This window comes from Cetorhinus maximus, chromosome 12, assembly GCF_964194155.1.
Source record: "Cetorhinus maximus chromosome 12, sCetMax3.hap1.1, whole genome shotgun sequence".
Taxonomy (NCBI): Eukaryota; Metazoa; Chordata; class Chondrichthyes; order Lamniformes; family Cetorhinidae; genus Cetorhinus; species Cetorhinus maximus.
Window position 1 is genome coordinate 1,957,489 of NC_135890.1, and position 23,228 is coordinate 1,980,716.

At 43.3% G+C, this 23,228-nt stretch overlaps 1 protein-coding gene across 1 annotated transcript in view; it reads right to left on the reverse strand.

Annotated features, from left to right (window-relative positions):
• Positions 1–8,752, reverse strand: part of LOC144687164 (semaphorin-3A-like) — a 432,238-nt gene extending 423,486 nt beyond the window's left edge. The window contains exon 1 of the mRNA XM_078552904.1: positions 8,374–8,752. The gene's annotated coding sequence lies outside the window, so the exon portion shown is untranslated. The remainder of the gene's footprint in view (positions 1–8,373) is intronic.
• Between the last annotated feature and the right edge of the window lie 14,476 nt (positions 8,753–23,228).

Genomic DNA, 23,228 nt, shown 5'->3' on the forward strand with positions numbered 1-23,228 from the left:
ATGTGGTGTATTTGGATTTACAAAAGATTTTCAATAAGGTCCCACGCAGGAGGTTAATAAAATAGAGCACATAGGACATGGGGATTATACGGCATGGATTGAGGATTGGTTATCAGACAGGAAGGAGAGAGTAGGAATAAAAGGGTCATTCTCAGCTTGGCAGGCTGTTGCTTGTGGGGTACCATAAGGATCAGTAATTGGGTCCCAGCTGTTCACAATCTATATCAATGATTTAGATGTGGGGACCAAATGTAATATTTCCAAGTTTGCTGATGACATAAAACTAGGTGGGAATGTGTGTTGCATGGAAGATGCAAAGAAGCTTCAAGGGGATTTGGACAGGCTGAGTGAGTGAGCAAAGAATATGGTAGATGAAATATAATGCGGTTAAGTATGAGGTTATCTGCTTTGGCAGGAGGAACGGAGGTGTAGGGTATTTCTTAAATGGTTAGAAATTGGAAATATTGATGTCCAAAGAGACTTGGATGTCCTTGTTCATAAGTCATTGAAAGTTAACATGCAGGTGCAGTAAGCAATTAGGAAGGTTAATGGCATGTTGGCCTTTATTGCAAGAGGATTTGAATACAGGAGTAAAGATGTCTTGTGGTGATATGAAGGGATAGCAGTGTGACATCACGAGAAGAGAAGTATGACATGCGATTCAGTCTTAGTTTCATTTTTGCCTGTGAGCAGAACACAGCTCTGCTGCTGATGCCTACAAGATTTCTATCCATGTATCTCTGTTCTCATGTCCCTAGTCTAAATAAATAAACCTACAATGTGTTTATATAATCCCTTATGAATGATTGGTACCTACACTATTATAATAACACAACACTTCAATTGTATAGAACCTTGGTTAGACTGCAGCCGGAGTTTGGTGTACAGTTTTAGTCCTCTTAGAAAGGAAAGGCATACTTGTCACAGAAGAGTGCAGTGCAGGTTCACCAGACTGATCCCTGGGATGTTGGGATTGTGCTTTGAGAAGAGATTGAGGAGACTGGGCCTGTATTCTCTGCAGTTCAGAAGAATGAGAAGTAATCTTACTGAAGCTTATAAAATTCTTAAGGGGCTAGATAAGGTAGATGCAGAAAGGATGTTTTCACCTGGCTCAGGGGAGGTAATGTGGGGTCTAGAACTAGGGGACACAGCCTCAGAATAAGGGGCAGGCTATTTAGGACTGAGGTGGTGAAGAATTTCTTCACTCAGAGGGTAGTGAAACATTTGAATTCTGTACCCCAGAGGGCTGTGGAAGCTCAATCACTGAGTATTTTCAAAACAGAGATCAACAGATTTTTAGATACTAATAACATCAGGGATATGGGGATAGTGGAGAAAATGGCATTGAGGCAGATGATCAGCCTTGATCTAGTTGAATGGCAGAACAGGCTCAAGGGGCTGAATGGCCTACTTCTGCTCCTAAATCCTTTGTGGAGAAAAATTAATTTATTGAGTAACTTTACCTTCAGTTTGAGGGAAAGAAGAGTGGGTCCAAAACTAATGTTTTAAATTTAATAAGGGCAATTATGAGGGTGTGAAAGCACCATCATAAACCTAAAGTGAACTGGCAAATTAGGTTAAGGGATAGGTCAATAGAGATGCAGTGGCAGACATTTAAGTGGATATTTCAGATATATTCCAGCAAGAAAGAAACAGTCCAAGGGGAGAACCCACCATCTGTGGTTAACTAAAAAAGTTAGAAATAGTATCAAACTTGTAGAAAAAGCATGCAATTGTGCAAGGATGGGTGGCAGGTCAGAAGACTGGGCAGAATATAAAAAAACAGCAAAGAATGGCTAAAAGATTAATAAGGAGGGAGAAATTAAAGCATGAGAGAAAGCTAGCCAGAAAAATAAAAATGATAGGAGTTTCTATATATATTTAAAAAAGAAAAGAGTTAACAGAGTGTATATTGGTCCTATAGAAAGAGAGACTGGGGAATTAAGAATGGAAAATAAGGAGATGGCAAATGAATTGAACAGGTATTTTGCATCAGTCTTCATTATAGACGATACAAGTAACATCCCAGAAATAGCTGTAAATCAGGAAATGGATGGGAGGGAGGAACTCAAGAAAATTACAATCACCAGGGAAGTGGCACTGAGCAAATTGGTGGAGCTGCAGGCTGAGAAGTCCCTGGGTCCTGATGGACTTTATCCTGGGGTCTTAAAAGAAGTGGCTTTTGAGACAGTTGATGCTTTGGTTTTAATTTCCCAAAATTCCCTAGATTCGGGAAAAATTCCATTAGATTGGAAAATATTAAATGTAACTCCTTTATTCAGAAAGGGATGGAGGCAGAAAGCAGAAAGTTGCAGACCAGTTAGCTTAACATCTATCCTAGGGAAAATGTTAGAAGCTATTATGAAAGATGTTATAGGAGGGCACTTAGAAAAATTCAAGGCAATCAGGGAGAGTCAACATAGCTTTGTGAAAGGGAAATTCCAATTTACTGGAGATCTTTGAAAAAGTAGCATGTGCTGTGGATAAAGTGGAACCGGTGGATGTACTGTGCTTAGATTCCAGAAGGCATTTGATGAAGTACCACATCAAAGGTTATTGTGGAAAATAAAAGCTCATAAGCTCATGGTATAAGGGGTAGCACATTGGCATGAATAGAACATTGACTGGCTAACAGGAAACAGAGTATGCATGAATGGGTAATTTTTTTGGTTGGCAGGGATCAGTGTTGGGGTCCCAAACCTCTTACAATATATATTAATAACTTGGATAAAGGAACCAATGGTATGGCTGCTAAATTTGCTGATGACACAAAGATAGATAGGAAAGTAAGTTGTGAAGAGGACAGAAGGAGGCTACAAAGGGACACAGGATGGTTTAAGTTAGTGGGCAAAGATCTGGCAAATGGAGTATAATGTGGGCAAGTATGAAATTGTCCATTTTGGCAGGAAGAATAAAAAAGAAGCATATTATCTAAATGGTGAGAGATTGCAGAGCTCAGAGATTCAGAGGGGTCTGGGGTTCCTAGTGCATGAATCACAAAAGGCTAGTATGCAGGTACAGCAAGTAATTAGGAAAGCTAATAGAATGTTATTGTTTATTGTGAGAGGAATTGAATATGAAAGTAGGAAGATTATGCTTCAGTTGTACAGGGCATTGGTGAGGCCATGTTTTGGAGTATTGTGTACAGTATTGGTCTCCTTATTTAAGGAAGGATGTAACTGTGTTGGAAGCAGTTCAGAGAAGGTTTACTAGACTAATACCTGGAATGGCTGGGTTGTCTTATGAGGAAAGGTTGGACAGGCTAGGCTTGTATCCGTTGGAGGAAGAGTAACAGGCAATTTGATTGAAAACTTTAATATACTGATGGTTTCTTGACAAGGTGGATGTGGAAAGGATGTTTCCTCTTGTGGGAGAAGCTAGAACTAGGGGCCACTGTTTAAAAATAAGGGGTCGCTCATTTAAGACAGAGATCAGGAGAATTTTTTTCTCTCAAAGGGTCGTGAGTCTTTGAAACTCTCTTCCTCAAAAGGCAATGGAAGCAGAGTCTTTGAATATTTTTAAGGTGGATCTAGAGAGATTCTTGATAAGCAAGGGGGTGAAAGGTTATTGGGGGTAGGCAGGAATGTGGAGTTGAGGTTATATGCAGATCAGTCATGATCTTATTGAATGGCGGAGGAGGATTGAGGGGCCAAGCCTACTCCTGCTCCTAATTCACATGCTCGTATGTTAATAGCCAATATCACCACACTAACTGTGTTGGAGAGTAGAAATGACAACAATGTGGTCAACGGGGCAGATGGTGGTATAGTGGTAATGTCACTGGGCCAGTAATCCAGAGGACCTTCGTAATGCTGTAGAATTTTAGTTCAATTAATAAAACTGGAATTGAAAGTTGGTCTCAATAATGGTGACCATGAAACCATCATCAATTGTTGTAAAAACACTTCTGGTTCACTAACTTCCTTTAGAGAAGGAAAATTGTATCCTTACCTGATCTGGCCGATATGTGACTCCAGACCCACAGCAATGTGGTTTACTCTCAATTGCCCTCTGAAAATGTCTAGCAAGCCACTCAGTTCAAGGGCAATTTGGGATGGGTAACAAATGCTCGTCTTGCCAGCGACAGCCACATCCCATGAAAGAATCAATCCAAAAAACTGCACCAGAAAATGTCAAAAATAAGTTGTGCAAAATGCATGAAAATAGTGTGGGTATCCTTTTGTTCTGAACACCACACGAATTTGAAGTTGTCACTAAGATAGCTTGTGAGGAAGCTATTGAAATTTACTAGATTTTAAAGAGGGTGATTTTCCCTTTAAATGGTTGTTACATTGAAAGTTCCCACAATGTGACGTTGTACCTCACAGGGAATACATTTGCACTGTTTAATTAATGGAGGGAGTGTGTGCTGCGTCTGACATTACAGACATGATACTGCCAGCATTCCTAATTCACAGACGCAGCCACCATGTGGAAGGTTAGGCATTAATTATCATCATTTATTTTATGTCAACTGCTTTAGCCTTTTGAGCACTTGCTTTGTTTCAATAGTGCTTCATATTTGTGCGTCCTATCACTCAATGCTGCTAAAATATTTACATTAATGTTCATGACAAAGAGTTGGAAAAGTTACACTGAGATATGTAACAGGCAACATGCAAAATTATAACAGATTCAAAAAAAAATCCAGTAAATTCCAAATGGTATGAAATTAGTTTACTATGGATTGAGCCATTAACTTGAGTACAGAACTTAACTTGCATTGTTTTCAGAATAATCTAAATTTGGGCACTTAAATTGCAACATGACAAGCACCAACATGTTCATGCGGGCTTTCTCTCAGAGGAGGTATTAATCCTACACTGAAATTACAAAGCAGAGAGTTTGTGTCAAGCACGTTAGCATTCCCACATTCATGTACCACAGTATAAATTCAGGGCACAGGTTTTGTGTTTCACGATGAAACATTCCTTCGATACTCAAAGCATTAAGTAATAAATACTTCACTTCTGTAAATATTACTTGGTCTTGCTGAGATAATGCAATAAACGCTTCACAGCCTCGGCTATTTTATTATCTTTCATGCATTGATTATCCTCAGAAAACTTTAGCCATTTGCATATCAAGCTAAAATGAAACACAAAGTAAGCAGAGCTTTAAAGAGTAGATTTTTGCAGCCAGAACAAACACTGTATGATTGCTGCTACAGTCGTGAACGTGATGTTTTGTTTTGATAACAATATACAACTTTACATCACAGTAAGGAAACAAAAGTATTTTTTTACTGCAAAGTCCTCTTTTCCTCTTAACACATGTGTGGCTATATGATAATAGATTGCTGCATTATTGAGTGCATGTATGTGACTGGAAGAAAATCACCAATCTCCATGTCTGCCTACAAAACTTCTAGAAATGTCCATTTGTATTGTAACATTTACAGTACTTTGCATTTTTAACTGGCATAAACTTTACCTTGAAACAAATGCATTCCTATTTAAATATTTATCAGAATGGTGTTGCTTTTTACAAAGGCTGGGGAATTAGGGGAAGGGATAAAGTTCCATTAATCCCGTCTACATTTACCTTTTCTGGAAACAATGGAATCAAAAATGATCATTTAAAACATGTACTTTTCTCCCATCTTATGATTCCTCATGTGTTAGCATTCATTGCTTTATAGTGAAAATGATAGTGATAGTGAATATCAGCAGGGTCCATGGTCATGGAGGACTTCATACCCTTTTTTCATTTTCATTCCACAGTTTGTACCTTCCACCACAGTTTTGAACATTGGTTGACCAAAGTGACCAATTTTAATTTCACACCATCAACCAGTTTGTAGAACTTGCACCATGTGATTATGATGAGGAGCACAGGCCTTTGAAACAAAATAAATCACGGGTCATTCACCAACCTTAGTAATGATTGCAGTTTCCTTTCCTCTATTAGTTGGGTGTTTTTAATTGATGCAATGACTGTCAGATAATCTGTAGCTTATCACAATTACCATGAAATAATGATATATTTGACTTTTGAAATCCCACAGAACAGTCAAAGACTTTACCCCTGCCTATTAGAAGGTGTGTGGAGGTTGGGAGTGATTTATAAAAACATAAGAAATAGAAGCAGGAGTAGGCCATTCGGCCCTTGAGCCTGATGTGCCATTCAATAAGATCATACCTGACCTGACTGTGGCCTCAAATCCACTTTCTTATCTGTCCCCCATAACCCTCGAGGCCCTTGTCAATCAAAAATCTGTCTAACTCAGCCTTGAATACATTCAATGACTCAGCCTCCACACGGTGGTGATGACCCTCTGAGAGAAGAAATTTCTCCTCATCTCCATCTTAATTCCATAAGACCATAAGACCATAAGACATAGGAGCAGAAATTAGGCCATTCGGCCCATCGAGTCTGCTCCACCATTCAATCATGGCTGATAAGTTTCTCAACCCCATTCTCCCGCCCTCTCCCCGTAACCTTTGATCCCCTTACCAATCAAGAACCTATCTATCTCGATCTTAAATACACTCAATGGCCTGGCCTCCACAGCCTTCTGTGGCAATGAATTCACTCTATTCCAATACATCAGGTGCTTTGTTGAGCACCTAACTTGCTCTGAAGCCCATAGTTGCTTCTCCCCTGAAAGACAAAGCATTTGAAATACTGTATCTAGGAATAATCCTGGATATTTTGCAGTTAATTTCTCCTACATGCAGCCATCCTGTTGTGATTGGCATGATGGTGCCACCAAGGCAGGTTGCTGCGACATCAGAATTTGATTAATCGCTGTCTTTAGTTTTGTAACTCATTCACTTTGGTTTACACAAGAATGCACAGGTTGACAGGATAAAAAATTACCTGCTCAAAAGATTATGGGCTGAAATTGGAAGAGACAAACTTGTCTAGTTTATTAGCTGCTTTGAAAGTGCTGCAATTGCATTTACTCTCTTTTCCCAATAGATCACCACTGAAGAATTGGCCAAGAACCAGTCCACCAATCAATATCTTCTATTCTCAATCGTGCTCTTGTAAGCTGACACTTCCTTAATTAAACTTTCAAAGTTGCCTTTTCTCTCTCCAGCAGGCTATCTCACTCAGAACATACACCCGTCCTTCCCTATTAAATCATTGATTCTGCACTAATCTGGTTACTGTCCTTCCATATATATTTGGAATTATTCCAAATATTCCAGTTGCAACATTTTTACTTCAAAGGGGTACTGAGCGCAGTTTACAGAAGCTCCACCAAACGTGGTCCATAAGGTTATAGCTACGGAAATACAAATACCATAAAAAGTCACTAATAATCCCTGTGAAACAATAAACTGGACAAGATCACCAAATCTCGTTCACATTACTGTGGAATCAATTGCTGTTTCATTTTTAAAAAAATACCAGAATCAAGCCATTTATGTTCCATTAAAAATTATCCACAAACATTCATCTTAATACTTAATTACATTTTAAATGCTGCCACTGAGTATTTTGGAATGATTCTCGCCATCTTTCTCATTGATGCCGAATCAATTCTTCATTCAAACATATTCCTAGGTCACATTCTAACCAAACACGCTCCCCTCAGTGCACTGACATTCTATTACTGCTAACTGATGGTAGAGAGGTAATGTGGAACGACATACCTCACTATCTTAATCTTTTCGTCATTGAATATAATAAACGGTTATATGATTACTGTCCGATTATTTTATGTTCCTCTGATATAGCAAGTGTCCAGAGCTACCTTATTTTAGGGAGCAATGGGAGTCTTTTCAAAATGCGACGGTATGTGCATAGATAACACTGAATATTAGAAATTAAACCAGGAATATGTACGAAAGCACACCACACTTCTCCAAGTAGAGCACACCAAGGAAAATTGTTGTCATTCCATTCATCTGGTGGACAAAATTCTAAAGTAGCATTCAAAACATAACTGCATGGTCTAAATATCGAGGAGGATGCTTGGAGAAATTCCAACAACATTCCAAGTATTCCATTTTAAGAAGAATCCTTTTGTTGCCTGTACAGTAAGCAGAATGAACTAACACCTTCATTTGTTTTCTTATGTGTTCAAGAAAATGAGGAGCATAATTTGTAAAATATACAACACTATGTTCAAGGCAGAGAAAAAGTACATGATTCATCATCTGAAATGCAGGCACATCTCATTCAATCATCTTTCCTGTGTATGATGCAAGAATTTACTTGACGTGGTCAGAAATCTATCCTTTTTAAATGATTATTACAGATTACAATAAGGCACAAACTGCAAGGTCAGTCAGAGAGGGAAATACATATGACAGCCCTTTACACGACATATAATTCTTGGAGAAATGCTTAAGAATTTTCTTCATACAAGCAGTTGTAATTAATTCCATATTACTTAAAAAAAAAGAAATTTCTACTCACAGTGCCTGGTTAGAGTCTGCCAGTCTGTTCCTTTCGTCTGCAGTTTATTCTATTGGAGTACAGTACCTCCACTGAGTTCCAAGAAGCTCACAAATGGATAGGTCTGATATTGCTGAGCCACCCCAGCAGGTTTGCTGACTCTTGAATGCAGTTTGTATTTTTAGTTTGACGAGCCATCACAAGAAGTGCTGAGCTCCAGCTCAAGTGCAGTATGAGTTAACACCCCCCCACCCCACCCCACTCCCCGGGGCTGTACCATTTCACCTACACCTGGGTGAATCTATCAGGCCGTCCTCCTGTTGGAGACTTTGTGCTCTGTGACCCAACGAGCCTGCCGCTGTCACACTTGGTTCTTATTAAAAAGCCTCACGGTGGATTGTATGAGTAATTGTGTGTGAAGGTAGTCTGGCTGGCAGATGTGAATAAGCTTCAGTGGAGCAGAGCATGCAGTGCAGATGGGCTGTACAGGGCACAAAACAACACTTAGCAAAGGCGTGATTAAAACAACAGCCCCAAGCTCCTTCTGTGAGGGGGAAAAGGGGATCAGCCAATGAAACACACAGATAGTATGCTGGGGAAGGTATGGGGTTGTAACAATGCAGCCAGCAAGAAGGAAATCAACTTAAATGGGAAACAGAGAGTGAGGAAGGAAGCTGCAGGCAACAGGACAGGAATTCTTCATTTAAATGCTCATTATTGTGCCAAATCCCTCTCAACATGGTGTTAGGATTAATTTCCTGTCAGTGTAATCTACAGAAAATAGAGCAACACTTTTTTTATTACTGTTTCTGACTGAAATATACATTTTGGAACAAAGGTTTTTTTTTCATTTCATTTCTCTCTGACCACTTCTGGTAACTTTTATGTAACGACGCATCACATACAAAAAGGGCTGGGGGCTGGGGGCTGAGGGCTGGGGGCTGGGGGCTGGGGGCTGGGGGAAGGGGGAAGGGGGAAGGGGTTGTGGGGACTGGGGGTGGCGGGCAAGGGGTTCAATTACTGGCGACAGTAATTGATTAGAACTGAATTAACTGCTGATGAGCTCACAGGTACTTTATAATGGTGCTATAATCATTCACTGACTCATGTTTAGGGCAATTTGACCCTTCTTTGAAAATTGGAAACGACGGCAGAATCACTGACACATGCGCACCCTGCAGCCTGGAATATAATTTATACCACACAGGGCGGCATTCTCTCCCTGTGGCAAATTATTCACTTTTCATGGAGATGGCATTACAAATGAGAGCAGGTAGTACTGTGGAAAAATGTCCTATTTTAAATTAAATATTTGCATTTCTAATGAATAGTCATTTGGTAGTGCAGAACTTGAGTATTGCTGAAAAAAAGAGACATTTTTTGTTGAAGCTTTTTGTCTTGTACTCATCAGGACAACTCGCAGGAAAATACCGATGTCAGGGGAACAACATTTTTATACTGTATGAGAGGAGAGTGCTGATTGGTTGGCAGAGTCCACTTGCATGGCAGGGTCAAAGGTCTGGCGCCATATTTAAACACCAGCCGAGCACACACATCTCACTCTCTCCAGCCCCCCCGTCTCCAGGAGACTGTTAGAGACCATCTGCGATCGAAAAGCAGAAGGCTGCACCCGATTCAACCACAACGGCCTCCAGACCTTGATCAGAGGAGTGCGGGTACATTGGGATGTGCTCAGGAAGCACACCAGCTTCACCCCTCTGGCAGAGGAGGCCAGGGCATCTGGCCACTGCACCTGAACACCATCCAGTCTAGGAAGAAGATAAATTATTTCATCCGCTCCGTCAGGGTAAGTTATCCTTCAACTCCCTCCACTATCAAACTCCCGTCCTGGGATTGTGTAATCAAAGGGCTACCCTCTTCAGAGATCTCACACAACCATTAGCGGCAGACACATATCACCACTGATTGTCTCACGACAACTTTCACATTATATACATCCTATCTATCACGCTGCTCATACTCCATCCTCAGACCTGCTGGGGAGGGCTCCCCACACACAGGGGACATGCATCTTTCCCAACCTCTGCTCCATCCCTTCTCATCACATTCCTATTTTCATGGGCAAGCTTGCCCTGGATGAAGATAAAAGATCGCAGATGAGTGGAGGGACAGCAGACAACGTACCCCTCATGGAATTCGAGGAGGATACCACCGGGATCACTAGGGAGGACAGAGATCGCTCCTGTGGGGAAGGGGAGATCAGATTGGCTCAGCAACCCAGTAAGGATCACACCCCCGTCAGTGCATCACATCCTGACATTCACAGTGAGTGACATGCAATCTTGTGATCTGCATGTTCATCAATTAAACCTCTCTTCTCCCTCTGATAGGCACCAGCAGATCGAGGCCCCAAGACCCAGCCCTGGACCACATCCAAAGTGGAAGCTGTGGAAGAACCATCACAATGTAGACTCGTACCCTCCACCAACTCAGAGTCACACACCCCAGTGGGGCATAGTTCTAGATTAGGCTTGGGCTTATCTACTGGAGAACACCTCACTGACACATCCCCTCAGCAGGGACAGCCCAGGTCTCCGGCATTCGGCGGGGGTGGGGGCGCATTGGTGGACATCCTCTGGCCCGAGGGGGAGGGCTACTGGAGGCTAGCCAACCGCTCAGTCTGAGTCAGGTGATGAGCCTCTGTGTGTGGCCACCAACTCAATGCTGGAGCTGCAGCATCAGGCAGCGATAGAACATCTGGTGGAGATTCAACAGTCACTGAGCAGACTAGAGCAAAGGATGGAGGAGTGCGTCCATGTTCTGCCTGGTGTTGTGGCTCCGACATGCAAGTGCCTCGAGGTGGGAAAGCTGATGACCACGGATACCTTGGTCCAGCAGGTTTGGCCGGATTTGCACTCGGTCCTGGACTCCATGGCCACACACCCTGGTGGGCACCATCAATGTGTAGGCAACAGGGGGACAAGGCACCTTGACCTCCCTCCAGGTGCACCATCTCCTCGGCAGGTCAGGGTGGGGCCCTTAGGGGCCCACAGGGAGGTTGAGCATCAGCCAACACCCCTGGGGCCTCCAGTCCAGACACTCCAAGGGTGTCCAGTCACTCAGAGTCCACTCTGCCCGTGACCCCATCCACTCCAGCAGCTCAGGCCTAGGAGGGACCATCTGCCCCTGAGCAGGAGACCCTTATCAGCACAGGGGCCTCCTGGCCTCAGACCAGGGGATGTTCACCAAGGACATCAGAACATAGCAGCCAGCAGTCTGCCTCCACCTCTGCTGCAGATGTCAGGGCTGCACCCAGGCGGAGCGGTAGGGTTAGGAAAATGAAGAAATATTGAAATCACTTCTGGGTCACAGTTGTGGCACCGCTGTAAAAATGTTGCGCTTTTGTAAATGCTTTAAGGGCAAAATCTTTACCTTGGCGGCAGGCGCACACCTGACCTCCTCGAGCGTAAGATGACGTGTGTTTGACATTGGGTGAGTGTCCATGTCAACGCCCAGTCGCGCGATATTTCGGTTGGCGGGCGCACACGGGAATCGGCAGTGCCCCCACCAACAATTAAAAGGCCTGTTAAGGACATTAAAGTCTCAACTGACTGCCATTTTTCACTGCCCGTCCAATGTTGGGGTTGATGAGCAGGCGAAAAGGCCAAGCGACCTTTGCACTTTTCAGGAAACCTCATCCTCGGGCGGGATGAGATTTCCTAAAGCAAATAAAAATAAAATAAATTTAAAATGTAATTAATAACATGTCTCTGCTCATGTGACAGAGTCACAGGAGGGGACATGTTTTATTACATTTTTCATATCTTTATTATTTTTTTGGAAATTCTTCATCTCTCTGAGGCAGCTCTGTGCCTCGGGGAGATTCTCAAGTGCACACTCGGGCGCACGTGCAAAGGTCACGCTTGCCCCCCTCCCCCCGCATGCACAGGCAGCGCCGAGCGCTGAGCGCTGCCTCACGCCTTTCATACTGGCCGGGCCTTAATTGGCCCACCCACCAGTGTGAAATCGCCTTCTGGCCTCGATCACGGGAGGCAGAAGCTTCCCGACCACCCCCGCCCGCCTTTGCCAAGCCCACCCTACAAGGTCTAAATTCTGCCTTAAATGTTTATGTGAATGGCTTGGCTGACTGAAGCCGTTGTGATTTATGTACATTTGAATCCTCTTATTTCGAGGTTTAGCCATCCTCCCACTCAGTGATAGTCTCCCTCTGTGAGATTTACCATTCATGTGATTTCAGACTCACTTGAGTGAGTTTCCGTACCCTTGGTGATGTCAGCGAGATGTGTTTAAATCTTTACTGGAAGTGTGTGACTAAACACTTGTAACACTTCTTCATGACGAAACACCATTGTGTGAGGGCAGCTCAACAGCCTCGAGGGATTAGGGCAGTTGTGTCTCCTCAGTGGTAGTGCCAAAGGAGAAGACCTGGACAGGAGGAAGATCATCCCCAATCATGCCCTCATCTCTCTGCCCGCCGTCGCTTCTCATTAATGAGGTGACGACTCCTTCAAGGGAGTTTTCGTAGCGTTCTCGCTGTTGATTGGAATTTTGCTTCCCAGAGCGAGCACACACAGAGGGCACCACTGACCTTCTCACAGATCATGGCCTGGTGAATCAAGAGGCTAAAAGGTGCAAGTGTCAATGCTGGATTCGTTCTTGAATCAATTGGTTGGAAATCCCTTGAGATGAAAGGGAATGGCATTGAGGGCCAGGAGGACTGTCTCCCCTTGCCTTCACTTTACTCCTCCTGGAATCTGGTCATAATTAAAGTGGCACGGGCAGGTCTCCCTTGTCTTGGTTCGTCTATGGAATTGTTGCAAGGATGGGGTTCCTGGCCCTCCTGACCTTCATCCTCCTCCATTTCACCCTCTGGCAAGGGACCCCCTCTTTGCAGTGCCAGGTTGTGAAGGGAGCAACACACAGCAATGATGCGGGGAATCCTATCAAGACTGTACTGCTGTGTGCCACCTGAGTGGTCCAAGCATCTGAAGTGCTTTTTTGGAATGTTAATTGTCGGCTCTATCAGGGAGCGTGTGGAGCTGTGAGCTGCGTTGTAGCTCTCCTCTAACCATTCTGAGGGTGACACACCAGTGTGATCAGCCAGCATTTCAGTGGGTAGCCCTTACCCCTGAGCAGCCGTCCCTGTGGATGTTCAGGCCGTTCGAAAATCTCAGGCACCTGGGAGTGACTCAGGATGTAGGAGTCATGGCAACTCCCAGGGTACCTGGCACAAACGTGCATGATGTGCTTCTGATGATCACACCAGATGAACATTGATGGGGTGGTAGCCTTCTCCATTGATAAACATTAGGGGCTGCAGCCATGGAGTCCTTAAAGTCACATGGATACACCCTGCACTCTTGGGAAGCCTGAGATAGCTATGAAACCAGTGAATCCCACAGCCTGACTATCTTCATTGACATCAAACCTCACATAGTGATGTGCCTTGCTGCAGAGGGCATCTAGGACCTCCTTTGTGCATCTATGTGTTGCGGACTGCGAGATAGCACACAGGTCCCCTGTGGATCCCTGGAATGACCTGCAGGCAAATAAATTGAGCGGGTGGTCACCTTTAAAGCCATTGGCAGGGGATAGCCTCCCACTCCACGGGGCATCAGGGCTTCACGAAGAATGTGGCAGATGTGATCTACCAGAGCTCAGGACAAGCACAGACATACACAGCATTGTCTCTCTATTATTTGTAAATAAGAGAGTCTTCTTCGGCATTACCTAGGTCTGGCGAGTCACCCTCATTGCCTGGGTCTCTCCTCCTGACACTCACATCCTTGCAGTGGCTCTCCTGCACCCTGGACCTCAGACAGGGCCTCCTCCTGGAGCTGCGCTCAGTGCCGCTGCTCCCCTCCTCCTCCTCCATTGACTTAGACCTCTCAAAAAGGCAGTATTGAGTACTGGATCCATAATTGCTTTATCTTTCTCTGTGAAATGAGAGATTGAACAGATTAATGAACAATGGATGAACATAGTGAAGCTAACAATTTGTTATCAATAGCAACTGTAATGATCTATAGTGGCTTCTGCCCTACTAGCCTTGTTGCTGATGCATCCTTGTATCTGAGGCGCTAACACACACATCGAGGTGACCAAGATGCCATCCCTGAGACTTAACATCTGAATCCTTCAGCGGTTGGAGAAGGTTTGAATGACATGTGCGACCTGACCAAGTTCAGTGCTCCAATCTCAGGCCTGGAAACTCTTTCGAGTTACCAACAGTCACAGATTGCAACTTCTTTCGAGTACAATCACAGTTCTTGGTTTCCGGGAGTGGGACATGAACCCACAACCCTCTGATTCAAAGGTGAGGGTGCTATGGACTGAGCCACAGCTGACACCTCCACACGGCAGCACTGTAACTTTTTCGAGTTATCAACAGTCACAGATTGCAACTCTTTCGAGTACAATCACAGTTCTTGGTTTCTGGGAGTGGGACATGAACCCACAACCCTCTGATTCAAAGGCGAGGGTGCTATGAACTGAGCCACAGCTGATATGAATTAACTATAAGTTGCTGATGATTAATGACTGGGTACCCTTTGGCCCATTATGAATGCCAATTCTGGAAAGCAGGTGACTGGCCTCCATTGATGGAATGCCATATATGCTACAGCTGTGCCTTTTTAACGTTTGCCTGCATTCCTGAATTTCACATTCCTGTGTGTTAATGTTGAGATGCAGTGACTGTGATGTTAAGCCAGGGACTCCTGAATATCCCTCTTTCAGCGCTGATAAAGGCATTGGCTTCCAATGGCTTTCTTTGCTAGGAGGTCTTCCTCTTTTCTCTCTAATCAGACTTCAGTTTAATCTTGTGGCACCAACAAGTTAGAGGGTGCCCCAGAAAGGGTCCTTTACTCCAGTGGTGCGCTTCTCCCACACTGCCTCAGACCCCTCCCATTCAGAATCGCTTCCACATTCCATTTATAACTGCACAATAACTCCAGAAGAGCAAGATGGTGTTTCTACACTATTATTTCCAGACCAGCTTCACCATTCCCCCTCTCTCTGTCTCAGAAATCCATCTGGAACCTCATGGTGTGCACAGTGTAGACCTCCCACCTGCTTTTCTCCAGTCTCCCTGCAGTAATATTGCATCCCATTGTTTTTGAGGTCAACATTCCAACACATCTCCCTGAGTCCATCAATACTGATGTGTCCATGCACCATGTGGACCTGCACCCTCCCCATCTAGAGGCTGTGTGCATGGTCACCTACAGAGGAGAACCTCCCAAACCCTGCAGAAAAGCTTCACATACCCCCCCTCTCCCACTTTATTATGTGCTTCCCAAATAAGGCTTCAGATGCCTCCCATAACCATTACCATTCCATCTGCAGAGTACAGAGACAGATAAACCCATGAACAGCCACTGTGAAAACGCTCTGCACACCAAGCTGTGCATCATACCCCCTGACCCTCCCTGGAGTGGGAGTATACTATGCTTCGAATGAACAGTCCTGCAGCATGGCCCCCTGCACCCCATCACTGTCTCCAATCTCTGACTTTTGACTGTGAGGTCCACAGAGCCCCAGGAGTGTCTCTACTCTCTGACTACTGACTCCTGACTGTAAAGCGTAGATCAAGGACTTTGCCTTTCACAGAGTTCTCCATTGCCCTCATGACTGAAGACTACACTGTCTCTCTTCCCAACCTGCCCCACGCCCCATGAGTCTCCATGTCACCCATCCCTCTTGTGAAACATTAACAACTTCACCCTTTCCTACTCCAGAGTCTGTATGCACCCCTCCCATTCATACATCTGCTATCCCTTTCACCCCCTTGTTTGTCAGCATTTTAGTTTCCCTAGTCTAGTCCCACCCCTCGGTATCCCCTCTGCCTTCCATCGTGTGCCCACCCTCCCAGCCCCTTTGCCTCCTGTGTTTTTGTTGTCCTTCCCCAGCCCCCACCTACCCCAGTCGAAATGCTGGTCTCTGAGTGCTCAGGCCTGTGTGTGTGCTGCTGTACAGTGATGTCTTTCAGGACAACAGTGACACCCACCTGGAACAGACCCAGCTCTACACCTACCCTGGTCGCAATGCTGCTCTCTGTCTGAATATTCAGCCGTGCCTGAGTAATGCTGCACATTGGTGTCCTTGTGACTAAGGAGGCAGCCACTGGGAGCAGACCAAGCCCACACCCCCAGCAGTGTGGTGTTCCACTGGCATTGCAACAAGACCGACGCAGTGCTGTGATAGGTAGGTTATGTACGTTGCACTCACCTTGAAGTCGCGAGCGAAGTGAGGTCCAACCTGTGCATGCCACCCTTTGTAAACGAGTTTCAGACCAACGTGATTTCCCACTGACGTGTCACAAGATTGTAAGGTGGCACGTGACCACGGTGAGCAGCTTATTTAATGTGTATTCATAAAATGGTAATGAATGCAAATGGCGTTCACACCACTAGGCAGTGATATACCCGGCCCACCATTAACCTGCCATTGGGAGAATTGCAAACTATTTTTATGCCACTGGGTTTCTGATTCTTTTCACTCCCGCAAAATTCTCCACTCCCACTCGCCACAAAACCTGCCATGGGCAGGATGGGAAAATTCCGTCTGTTAACTCTGTTTCTCTCCCCACAGATGCTGCCTGACCTGCTGAATACTTCCAGCACTTTTTGTTTTAGAATAATGAATTATTTTGTACTCTATTCCTATTTTAATCAAGCCAAGAATCCCATTTCTTTTTAACAGCCTTGTCAACATTTCCTGTCACCTTCAATGACATATATATATAGTGTTGAAAGTATAATAATTTTCAGAATATTTTTCTGGTTTATTGTGAAGTAGGTTTCTGGGGTTAAGTATAGTTGGGTGTGACTGTGTGTTGTAATTACATTTTGTAGCCAAGTAGACTGCAAACTTTAAGTCATCAAAAGAAGCTAAGTGCTTGACATGCTAATGAGTAAATATGGATGCTGGCTTAGCTTGTAAAATGTGGAGAGAATTTGCATTTTTAGATGAATGAAGGGATATTTGGGTTTCAAAGGAATCTTAATCTGTTTAAAACTAGCCAGATAAGCAAGGCGAAGAAATGTGTTTATTTTTCCCAAAGGTTACTGACAATATTGGCAACATGAAAGTTTTTGTACTATGAGGAAGATTCAGTTTCAAAGACACGTGGAACAATAGAATTTACATATTGAAATGAGAGAAACATATATAAAGGAGAATTAAAGTTTATGGGCAGAATCTTGCCCCAGTGGGGCGGGTGGGGCCAGAAGGCAATTTCACGCTGGCTCAGGGAAATAAAGAATTATTAAAAAAAAAGAAATTAAAAATATAATGAAACCCTGTCACATGAGCAGGGACATGTTATTAATTAAGTTTTAAAATTTTTATTTTATTTTTATTTGCTTTAGGAAACCTTATCACACCTGTGCATGAGGCTTCCTAAAAAATACAAAGGCAAAAACTTCAGCTTAATTGATAATTTACTACTCTTATTAGGCCTTTTAATTGTTGGGGGGGGAGCGTGCTTCTGACTCCGCCAAGCGCCCGCTGAACAAAATGTTGCGCGACTGCGCATTGACGTCGGGACACTCGCCCGACGTCAATGCACTTCCTTTTACGCTCGAGTGAGTCGGGCACGCGCCCACCCGCTAAGCCAAAGATTTGCCCTATGTGTCAGAAGGCCATGTAAGATCCAATGGGGGCTATGTGAAATAGCCTTAATGAAGTCTCCAGCATTTATGCATAAGTCTGCTGTCTAACGAAACTGAAGTTGGGGAAAAGCTATTTGGAATTCCACTGTCCAGGGTATTGTGTTAACTTGCTGCATTTGTTTTAAATCTAAAATTTATTTTGGACTGTTGTCTTAAAGGGAGTGTAACTGGGAATCAGCTTAATTAGGAATTTTAGGAGTCATTATAGTGGTAAGTAATTGTAGTCTTATGTATGTGCTTGAAACCTTTTATATTTTGTTAATAAATATTTTAATTTAATTTTTAAAATCTCTAAAGGTCTTGGTGGACTTATAACTTCTGAATTCAGTGCACACATCTCATAATAAATACAAATTGCAAAACCATTGTGATAGTGCAATAAAGTTTCCCTCGTGGATTTGGCCCATCTGGCACACATCGTTTGCCTTGTCATAACATTATATACACCCCTAGATCTCTCTGTTCCTGCACATCCTTTAAAATTGGGCAATTTAATTGATATTGCCTCTTTTCATTCATACTACTTCGCACTTATCTGCATTAAATTTCATCTGATGTCTGTTTGTTCATCTTACCAGCCTGATCCATGTCCTGGTGAAATCTATTACTACCTTCTTCATTGCTTACTACTTTTATGAAATTTGTGTCATCTGCACATGTTGAAATTACTCCCAAGTCCAGGCCCTTAAGATATACATTGTGATAGGACAGTCTCCCGTTCATACTGCGCTGCTATCAGATTTCAGTCAGGCCAATGATGGTAGGTCAACTGTTTGTGTCAGTGGCCTTATTTTCAGGAAAGGAGGAGGGGAAGGAAAAATCAGCTGGGGTTCTTATTCCTGATCATTTCCCAATTATTCCTGCTGAGAAATTGCTCCGGGCGGATATCAGGTTATCAGGCAGAATTGGATTCAAGTGTGAGACAAGCCTTCATTTAAATGTCCTACCAAGACTAGCTAAATTAGAATTTCCTATCAGCATTTTGCAAAGACTGTCAATTTGGATAAACTAGTGTTTGTTCTTTGTTCATTTAATACCGATGTAATTTCCCTTGGTAACTTCTTCACATAACAATTAAGCCCCAGTGATAGTTTTGCATGTTTTATGCATTACTTGTTTCTGCAGCCTACCAATAGGAATTGAGTTCCCAGCATTGCTACAACCTAAACTGTTGATAGAAGAGTTTTTAAAGACCCCTGACTGAAGAGTATAAAGACAATTTTCAGCCCATTAGTTATATTTTTTCCTCCTTATTTTCTTTGTTTCCTCTTGTTTTTATTTTAATGTTTAGGTTCCTCTTTGGCAATTGTTGGGCCAGTGACATTTTTTTTCTTTATTCTTTCATTGGATGTGGGCTTCGCTGGCAGGGCCAGCATTTGTTGCCCACCCCTAACTGCCCTGGAACTGAATGGCTTGCTAGGCCATTTCAGAGGGCAGTTAAGAGTTAACTACATTGCTGTATATCAGGAAACACATATAGGCCAGACCAGGCACATTTCCTTCCCTAAAGGGCATTAGTGATCTGGATGGGTTTTCACTACAATCGATGATAGTTTCATTGTCACCATTAATGAGACTAGCTTTCAAGTCCAGATGCTATTAATAGAATCTAAATTCCACCAACTGCTGTGGCGGGATTTGAACCCATGTCCCCAGAGCATTAGCTTGGTCCTCTGGATTACTAGTCCAGCAACATTATCTATGCCAGTCTCCCCCAAGCCTGATAAGCTGATATCAGTTAACAAGCCTTTCCAGGCTGTTATGGCACAGCAGATGGTAAATGCTGCGCTGCTCAAACCCTAGAGGGAAATTTGAAACAGGCTGCCAGAACTGTTTTGCAATTTGTATTTTATTTCAATGTACATGCCTTGAATTCAGTAGTAATAAGTCCACCCAGTCTTAGAAGTTTTTTTCAAAACTAAACTAAACATTTATTAATAAAAGAAAAGATTTTAAGCACATACATAGGTCTGCAAGTTACTAATATGATAACTCCTAACTCCCCTAATTAATCTGACTCCCAGTTACACCTCCATTAATGCAACATAAAAACATAGTAGATTTAAATAGACCCGGGCAAAGCACACAATACCCTGGATAGGGAGATTCAACATGAGTTTTCTTAACTTTGGTTCCTGTCAACAGCGACTTAATACACAGAGGCTGGAGGCATTTTACACTTGTCTTAGATCTTAGAATGCCTTCCCCCTTACACATAACTTCATCTCCTTTACACATATTCCTCCCTTTTAATGCAAATTCCATTCTCCCATATGTTTTTGCAACTTTACTTTTTGATAATATAAACCCTTTCATAGTACTAGTTTTATCAGTCACCTTTGGGAAAAATAAACACACTGTTTGGTTTAGCTTCATATGGCTAGGTGTAACATCGTACCATCTCTTTGAAATTCAAACTAACCTAATTTATCTAAAGATGCAAATTTTCCTCACACGACACATTCTAAAACTTCAGCCATGTTTATATATTTAGCATTTCAAACCTAGCTTCCCTTTTGATAACTCAAAACCTCCACATACACCATTCAAACCCCATTATTAACCTACCTTTACAATAAATCACAATAATATTATGAAAATTATTATATTTTCATGACAAGGTCTTGTTGCATTTGACCATGGATGCTTCAGTTTCTGAGGAGTCGCGAATGGTGCTGAACATTGTGCAATCATCAGCGAACATCCCCACTTTTGACCTTATGATGGAAGGAAGGTCATTGATGAAGCAGCCGCAGATGGTTGGGCCGTGGACACTACCCTGAGAAACTCCTGCAATGATCCTGGAGTTAAGATGACTGACCTCTAACAACCACAACCATCTTCCTTTGTGCTGGGTATGACTCAAACAAGTGGAGAGTTCTCCCCGTGATTCCCTTTGACTCCAGCTTTGCTAGGGCTCCTTGGTGCCACACCTGGTCAAATGCTGCTTTGGTATCAAGGGCAATCACTCTCACCTCATCTCTTGAGTTCAGGTCTTTTGTCCAATTTTGGACCAAGGCTATAATGAGGTCATATCACAGTTTCCCTCATAGGAATCCATCTGTACTGGTTTTAGTAAAAAGAATAGTTCTAAAAGATCTAGGCTGCACTGGAGATGGTCTATACCTTCCCTTGCGTCTGCCTTTGAAGACTGAGATACACATACCTGTACCTGTAACTGCATTGGTGCTGTTTGTACAGACTGTGATTCACAATAGAGGCTGTGATTGAGCTATGTCACAGGCTGTAAAGAGACCTGAGAAGGGACCTTTAGCTTCTATTACCTAGAATCAATTCCAGATGCCACTGGTGATTCCAGCCACATTATGCAATCTGCAGTACATAGCTGTATAAGGCAAGTGAGAGGTGTTTTGCTTATTTCAGCAACTTTATGGCTAATGGCAGCAACATGGAAAGATTTTGCATTCCTTTCTCCGTTGCCTGTGCCACTACCTGTATGCATTGGAAAGAATTCTACTCTGAATGTTTAGTTCATATATGACCACCCATACTCCATTACGTGGGTCAGTATTTGAGTCCCTGGTAGTTGTTACAATCTCTTTATTTTAAGTCAGTTCCACATCAAGAGTTCTTCATGACCATGAAAACGTTGCTGAGACCAGAAACCCAGGCCGACATAGGGAGGCAAGCTCCTCTCTCTTCCAAACAGGCTTACATCACTTGGATCATGGACTTAGAAGTCCGCTGCTGCCCTCAGGACTATCCCACTGCTTATCATTGTCTTCACACAGGGAGAATAATGAAGGGGAAACATCAAAAGTTAACATCCAATTATGCTTTTACATTTATTATCTTCTAACTTGGGCTCCTGGCTTGCCCAACCAGGAAAATGAAATTCTGGCCATTGACAGTGACTGTAAGATCCAAGGTTGGGATCTGGTTTGGGTAATGGGAGTGGGGGAGAGGGAATAGAGGGCGATTGCCAAGGACGTGAAATTGATTGGCTGGGGGCGGCGGTGGTTGTGGGGGGGCGGGGGGTGGGGGGAGGAGGGGTGGCAGCCAACAGCCAAGACTGTGGAATTGATGGGATGGTGGGGTTTTGGGTGGGGGGGGGTGATAGCTGGGGAGAGTGATTGGAGGGCGATAGCCAAGACTGTGAATTCAATAGGGTTGTAGCGGGGGAGGGGCTCTTACTGCTCCTGGTTTCACAGAAAATGTAATTTAAATAAAAATACCTAAAGCTTACTTTTGTTGGCAGCCATGAGGTTGCTGAAGAATTCCCAATTATCGTTAACTAATTCTCTAATGGGGTCTTTAAACAGGCTGCGGGTCGTTCATTAACATATTTCAGTGGCAATGTGGGTTTTAGGGGGACCTCCAGCTCGTGCAAAGAGTGACAGCCATGTGTTTAGCAGTTCGACCAATACACGTACAGACTGGGTGCAGACAATCTCATTGCTCACCTAGTGCCTCACTCATGCCTGATAAATGGGCACCACACTCCAAGCTCTACTCCATAGTCTAATTTTGGGAATACTTTTCCCGTTGGACCGAGTGCCACTTGTACAGACATTGAAAAGTCCATGTCTGCTGGTGCAGACAACAAATCTGCATGACTGGAACGGATAGTGAGGGACATGAATAGTGGGCTGATTAAGAATCATATGGGCAAATATATGTTATTCTGCCCTAAAAAAAATATAAATACACATAGAAACTTAAATTTATAAATGATTTTTATTTAATAATTATAAATATAAATAAATATAAATTTATTAGCATGAGCCATGCCACAACACGTGTGACTCCATCACCTATTCTGCCTGTACTGATGAAAGGTGGCTATGAAAAGCAGATTGCAATAGTTTGCGCTGTTTTAAGTATTTCGTGAGTTTGAAAAGCTTCCTAGCAGCCAATATAGTGACAGCGATTGCTGTTACAGCAACTATAAATAGAGGAGTGGAGCACAGTTGAAAAGGAGCACAGTAATTATACATTCGTACAAAGCATAGGTTAAGCCACAGTTAGATTACTGTGCGTAGTTATGGAGTATTAAAGCCATTGCAAGTGTACAGCGTCAATTCACCAGAATAATGTGTGGGATGGAAACAATGGGCAGGATTTTCCCACAGGCTTTGGGGCCAACTGGGGGTCCTGAGCCTGGACTTGCTGGGAACCAAACAAGGGGTGGATTATTTCCCCGGGGTTGGCTTCATAATTTGCCACTGCCATGCTGGTCAGTGGGTAGGCTCCCAGTGC